Source organism: Andrographis paniculata, unplaced genomic scaffold (assembly GCF_009805555.1).
Source record: "Andrographis paniculata isolate CXL003 unplaced genomic scaffold, ASM980555v1 Contig64END, whole genome shotgun sequence".
NCBI lineage: Eukaryota > Viridiplantae > Streptophyta > Magnoliopsida > Lamiales > Acanthaceae > Andrographis > Andrographis paniculata.
Genome location: NW_026137600.1, coordinates 3,169,884 through 3,178,053, shown reverse-complemented (window position 1 = coordinate 3,178,053; position 8,170 = coordinate 3,169,884).

Genomic DNA, 8,170 nt, shown 5'->3' with positions numbered 1-8,170 from the left:
AGTTTAATATCTTTGTTGCATCATTTCACTATTGGCATGACATGACACGTATTTTATGATTGACGGGAATTAGACTTTGTTGTAAAAGGTATGACATGACATATTTTACGTTAGCCCTTAAAACGGATTTAATTCAAGATTGTTTTTAAGAATAATATTTGGTTCAGATATGCATGGCACCTTCGGGACAGGGGGCGTCTCGGGATATAGAAAGACGGGCTGAGTGAGTGAACTTACATCTATTGTATTATATGTAAATTTTTAACCGGAAGAACCTCTTTTTTAGGAATGTGTTTTTTAAATATTCATAAATCAGATTTTGTTATATAATAATGCGCTTTTATGGTTAATTTTAGCCTTAACACTGTATTGTGGGGCCCGAAGTAGGAAGTGACGACCTCATGATGCAGTGTGGCAGTAGCATTTCCAGTATGAGTCAACTGGGGATGTTACAGTCAGCTTTAGATTTGATATCTTCTTTAAACTATCCGAGGCTTTGACCTTTGGTTTGGCTTTGCCAGCTTTTGGAGGGCTTTGGTCTCCGTGTGGGCGATTTGGTTGTCGGCTTTGGATTTGATGTCTTCTTTGGACGATCCGAGACTTTGATCTTTGAGGGAGTTGTGGACTTGGTGCTCCATAACGCTTTAGGCGGCGTGTCCCTTTGACTTTTGGGTCGAAGAGCGCCTAGTTTACACTTTTGACGAAGAATGCTACGAACGCCTTGAAACTTGAGGATGAACTTTGGAGGTTCTTCCTTGCCTTTGATGGATTCTTCAATAGCTTTTGGAGCTTTTATCCTTCCTCGAGCTTGGGCGTACGACGAATAACATTAACTTCATCGATTTATCAACCAATATTGGATCATTTGTCCAAATAAGTGACTTTTCAACGAAGAACGCTTCGAATGACATGAAGAATAGAAGAACAATATAGAGAGAGTCTAGAGACTTACCCTTTTGCTTGAATCATCTATGTAACTTCGGTGTATCAAATGAATTAACTATGATCCTCATTTATAGGGGAGGGGTGGCCTCGGCTTCTTTTTGAATAATATCACGTGGCGCGTCCTGATTAGTCAACAGAAAGATTTTATAATATTTCATTTGTCATCGGATGTCGTTTTCAATTCTTGAAGAATTTGATTGTGCATCTTCCTTTCTCGCCAAGATCTTTATATCATGGCCTTTTTTGGAAGATATTAATTACAATATTTCTTTTATTGACAAGATTCATTTATTTTGCTGCCAAATTTATTATGGCTCTATTTATGTACGTAATATTTACCCGATATCTTCCATTTTAAGCAGATTTGCATTAATAGTTGATAATTATTGTACAAAAATTAACATCTGCATAATTAAATATCACATATTTATTTTATCGAAATTTAATTTTCTTTCAATATATATGATATTTAATTTAATTTAAATATTCAATTTTTAATGCCTACAGTCATGTTCTGTAAATATTTGGTGGAATTACAGACACTCGATCAAAAATTCCACTGTTGGATTGAAAAAATAACAAATCACGAACATTCCTTGATAATTTCAACTTGAACCGATGGTTAACGAAGCGAGAATAGCCATTTTTTCGTACATGCGTAGTATTGGAAGGAAATATCATTCTTATTTTTTTTTTTAGACGATTTTGGCATGATTTTTTGGTTAATCTCTCTATTTGTGATAACAAAAACTCTAATATTTAATTATATAAGATTTCTATAATTTGAGCTTATTCTTCACAAACCCTAATCTATCCTTTGTTCTCACAAATTTAAGTTATCTAAGGAGTTGTTTGGTTCATGGATTTCACAATAGGATTTATATGTGATGAGATTTATTATATTTAGAATTTGGAATCCTATTCTCACTACAAGAAATTATCAATTTTGTAACGAGGTTTCTTCGTTCATAAATTCACTTTTTTCGTTACTAATGATATTAGAGACGGAATTAGAGATGGAATTACATTAGCTACGTGAACTTTAGGAACGGAATTCTGTTACAAATATACTATTTTTTTTTGTAGTGTAAACTGACATTCAAAGTATGTATGATGGTTGATTAGGTATTATGTGTAGTAGCAGGTATCCTTGAGTGTGATCGATTATAGTCAATCCCTGACCGATGAAGCAATTAAGAAATTCAGTGAGAGCACTTATTCTATTAGCCCCGGTGGAAACATTTGTGTGCAGGCTAGCACTCGCCATACTCATGGCCTATTTTATATATTTTGTTATTTATAAGTATTTATATAATTATGAAAAAATATGATTATGTATTTCAAATACATATATATTTAAATATATTGTATAATAATTAAATTAAATTTTATGATACTAAATTTAGAAAAAAATTTAATATTAAATTAAATAATATATATGACAAATATACTCTATTTGTCTCATATCTATTTATCCATTTACGTTTTGCATAGAATTTTAGAAATATTAGTATTATATTGAGATGTAGTAGAAATAAAAGTAAAAAGACTAAACTACCTTTATTAGTATTGTATGATATAAAGATAATAACATTTGTATAATATATTGCGAATTAGAAGGGTATTTGTAATGTTAGGTAGATAGTACAAAAACTAAAAAAGAAAATGAATAGATTGTTAAGGAACATATCAAAATGAAAAAATGGATAAATTGTTAAAGAACGGAGGGAGTATATTTTTTTGGAATTAATAAAATGATTTCGAAAAAATAAATTTATATTTATATTACACAATTTATTAAATACTTTGTCTCTCCTGGCTAATTATGCATTTTTATTTAGGTATGGAGATTAAAAAGTAATACTCCCTCCGTCCCAAAAGAAGTGTCTTATTAAGAGTTGACACGAGAATTAAGGAATAATAGTATTTAATTGAGAGTTGGTATAAAGTAGAATATAAATGACTAAAATGCCCTTGCTTTTTGAAGGATTTTAAAGAGTATGTTAGAGTAATAATTATGGGTAATATGGAAAAGTATGAATAATTTTGTTATAAAGTGGGGACCACGGCTACTAAATAAGGAAACAAGACAATTGTTTTGGGACGGACGAAAATGGAAAAACAAGACAAATCATTTGGGACGGAGGGAGTACTAATATTTTCATACAAAAGTGAGGTGAATAAGAAGTAAAAGAAGAGTATTATAAAAAATTATTAAAAAAATGATTAAAAAAAAAGATGATGTCATAAGTAGGGGTGGGCAAAATATCCGAACGAAACCATTAAACTTCTTAACCAAACTGAATCGAACCAAATTTTTGGTTAATGAGCAAATTCAATTCGAAACAAATACTACATACTTGATATTTTTCGGTTCAGTTCAATTTCAGTTTTTTACATTTTTTTATATTTATATATTTATATTATTATATTTTTAAATTTATATTAACAATTATAGTAATATATTTGGATTATGTTCAATTCGATTGACTTTATAAAAAATAGTGAAAATGTTATTTGCTAAAATGAAAGAAATAAAATTGTAAGTAAATAAAATTGTTTATTATATATATATATATATTTAGCAAACAACTAAAGAAAGAAATTTGACATAATAGCCAACGTAGGGAGTAATATTTTTAAAATGTTATGCAATTTGATTTTAATTGATAAATAAGATAATTTTTTAAATATTAATACAAAAAAATTAAAATATAAATAATCACATTTATAAATATCTATAATTGTAATTGTTTTTTATTTTATTTTATTTATTTTAACTCAAGCAAATATACCCATAAAGTAAATAGAAGTATATTAGTGAAACAACTTAAGTAATACATAACATAATATAGGTAGAGTCGTGATGTCTTGTAAGTATATAAAATAACGTCAGGAGTATTTTAATATAACTTAAGGGTACATCAAATTTATACCAAATAAATTAAAGGAAAAATATAGAATAGGGATCAATATTAAATAAAATAAATAAAAGAGGGAGTGCAGACCAATTCTTTTATCATGGGGACTGAATTGAAATTTAATATAACTGGCAGGGAGTGGACATCACGTCTCCCTTCATAATATTATTATTTTATATTAACAATTTATTTTTCCATACATAATATAAAAAAGTATAAATAATATATAAAAAATAAAAACTGTCTTAACATCATCATCATTGAATAAAATAATAATAATAATAATAATAATAATAATAATAATAATTTTATTGTCATTTTTGCAAAATATGAAAAGAAAACATATGACTAAAAGATGAAAAAATTTTGGTTTAAGTGGTTGGACTATTTCATTCAGAAGTTTAGAGTGTAATCTTTATTGAATACAATTTATAATATTATTTTTTTAAAATCACCAAGAGACAAATGATAACTAAGAGGAATTTATTTCTACAATTACAATCCATGAAGGAGAAAAAAGCTTACTCTCTCAATGGAAATGAATCTATGTCTAAGAATTCTTTATTATCATACCCTCCTCGTCTTTTAGTTGTTACCCTAAAGTCTGGAATACAATCTACGAATGAAAGTGAAATAATATTTTTTCTCAATAAATAAAGGTAGATAAATACTTCTATATATGGTTTGTTTCTTTAGTCACAAAATCTCATATTTTTACTATTTGAACTCTACGTTTTCAAAAAAAAAAAAAAAAAATGTACATTTTTTTCTCTCACAAAACATTCCATCATACATTATTTTAATACTAAACTCAAACTAAAATTTTTCCAAACTTATCAAAAGAAAATACCCTGTATTAATAGATATGGTATCTTTTATTGGGACTTAAAATAGTTAATAGTTAATAGTTTAAGTTTTAATTTTAATTTTTATTTAATTAATATTTTAGATTTGGATTTTATTTTTCATATATTAACAAGTTTGGATAATTTATAAAATTATCTTAGGGCTGTTTTTTTTCAAGGATTTAATGAGATTTTATGATATTTGGATTTTAAAATTCCCCCGAAATTCATATTTGGTTAAAAAAAGTAAATTAAATTTAAAATGATAGGATTTAAAAAAACGGTCCAAAAAATCCTACAAATGAGATATTTTTTTGTAATGGGTTACACCATATTACTTTTAAATCTCATTCCTAAAATTTTAAATTTTACTTTTATATCCTCTTATAAAAAAAATAATATTATACACTATAAATATATTTATATTAAATTAAATAAAATAATTTTAAAATTAATTATTATTTTAATTATATTTAATTAAATTTATATTATTTTTATGGTACAATATATTTTTTTAAATAAATTAGTAAATTCATTGTTTAAAATTATTATTTATTATAATTTTTATTTCAATTATAAAATTATAGGGATGACAATTAGTAGAATTCAGCCGGAATTGAAATTCGTCTTGAATATATATTGTTAGATTCGAGAACCAAATTGGATTCGATTATACCGGAACTGACTGAAACTATATCAGTAAGACCGACAAATGCATTCTTCTTTTTTACAATTCTTAAATTTTAATTTAAAATTGCATATGTACCGGACCCAACTTATATTAAAATTTATGTATTTTATTAAAAAATATTATCTATGTTTGTTTGGTAAAATTATGTGGGATTTATATTTCTCACATCTTATTTATTTTTTAGTTGAAGGATTTAGATTTTTTATATTTTAAATGACATAATTGTCATCCTATAGATTTTATTTATTTTGATAAATTAAACCTCTAATTTATTATTAATATAAATTGAAAATATATCAATAATTTTTATAGGGATAACAATAGGTTCGCGTAAACTCGAAACCGGACCCAGACCCAACCTATTTATTTGAAGTTGAGTTCAATTATTTGAGTATTGCACTACAAGAAAAAATCATTTTTGTAACAAAATATTTTTGTCTCTAAATCTACTTTTTCCGTTACTAATAACATTAGAGACGAAATTATGAATGGAATTAAGTTAGCTACGTGAACTTTAGGGACGAAATTCCATTACAAATATATTATTTTTTTGTAGTGTTGGGTCTGGGTCCAGGTAATGTTGAGGTAATATATTAATAATACATCAACTACACATATGAAACAATAATTTCTAACAATATTTATATTAAAATAGTTTTTTCATTCATTATTTTATTATCACACTACAAGAAAAAATCATTTTTGTAACAAAACTTTTTTGTCTCTAAATCTACTTTTTCCGTTACTAATGACATTAGAGACGGAATTAGGAACGGAATTACGTTAGCTACGTGAACTTTAGGGAAGGAATTCCGTTACAAATATATTATTTTCTTGCTTGCATCAAATACGAACAGACCCGAGCGCATCTCGTCCATACCTATAATAATGGTGTCATATGCTTCAGTAACGAATATATATGCCCAGGAAACTACTACGTGATAAATCGATAATTTTGGGTATCATACATACCATTGTTAGTGGTAATTGAGGATAAATTTAACATGGTAGTATTCTCATCCATTTCTAGAGATTATTAAATCAAATAGTACGTATTTACAAGAATTCAATGAAGAATTTTTTAGACATTAGAATGTATTAGACTAAATGTTATGATTGATTCTGTTAGTGGTTATCATTCGTCTTATACACACTGTTTCAAAGTGGAGAATTAATATTCATTTGTTTTAACAACTTTATGCAGAGTATAAAATGCAAGATGGATGCTACAAATGACACATAAAAAAAATACGAATAGAGCTACATACTCTATGGTCATGCAATTGAAAAATGTAGTATGAGTTGTTGAATGTAAATGTATCATGCACAAACTTTTCCAGCAGGACCAATAGAGAAAATGCTCTCACCGAGCTTGTTAATTGCCTTCTCCGTCAAGGAATTGACTGAAATTGATCACACTTAAGGATACCTGCTAATACACAGGTAATACCTAAATAACTATCATTCATAGTTTGAATAACGGTATTTGTACCCGGAGCACATACTTATATACTTGCATGAAATACCAACATACCATGATGCAAATCTTACATACTTATAATAATAGTGTCATATGCTTAAAAAAAGTGTACATATGCCCTTGTAATATGTGCTTGGAAAACTGACAACTATTTATTCGAAATATTCACTTGATGTTGGTAACCAAGAATGAATTCATCATGATAATGTTTTCGTGACTCTCTGAATAGTAACAGATATAAACAATGCATACTAACAGTTGTGGGGGAACACCATCATATATATACAATAAATATTCAATCTTTACATATGGATGGTAAACCAAGTCATAAACGAGTTAGTTAAAAATATTTTTCCTTAGTAGGGTACATGATTGTTGTTATGAATACATGTTGCAATATTAATTCACTTTTTGAAGTAACACAATGTAAAGGTAGTGCTTACTTGAAATGATAAGTTGTAATATACTACTAGAACTTCGAGTAGTTTCTACACAATAGTGCAAACACTTTTCATTCAAAATATTTGAAAATTTACATTGTAATCCAAATTGTATGACACTCACCTTAACAATTGATCATGAGCATTTTAAAAAACAATAACTCGGCAAAGCAGATAAATACTCCAGCGTGGCTTCAATGTACCTCCCATTTTCCTTAGAGCACCAATTCCTGGCCAACGGTGTACCTAGTGTCCAAAAGTGAATACTTGTATGGATTTACTCAATGACTAAAAATGATCTTGATATATTCCAATTAGAGCAAGAGTTTATAATAATCTTTGTACGGGTCTAACGAATGCAATAGTTTAAAACTTACTTTGTACCATTTGGATAATTGGTTACCATAAATTTATATCCCAGATTCTTAAGTTTATTTGAACAATATCTTGTATACAAAATTATACAAATCAATTAATAACTAAAAAATTCTAATAAATCCAAAATAATATTAATACCGAACGAAATGAATTTAACACAACAAATTAGGCTAAATCAATTTTGGAATTAAGGAAATGAAAACACAAACAAACATGCGTTAATTCCAATTAAACAAACAAATTTGAAATAAAAAACAAACGAACAAAACAATTAGAAATTATGCAATTGAATTGGAGTGACTTCGTGTTCGTGTTGCAGAGATTCAATTCAGATGAAATTGAGAACGCCCAATTCGATCACAACAGCTTCTTCTCCGACCAAACAGCGACGTACAGAGACAACAGCGCACTCCTCCAATCGACTCCGAAATAGCACCAAACAGCTTCTTCCTCTCATCGAACAACAGCAG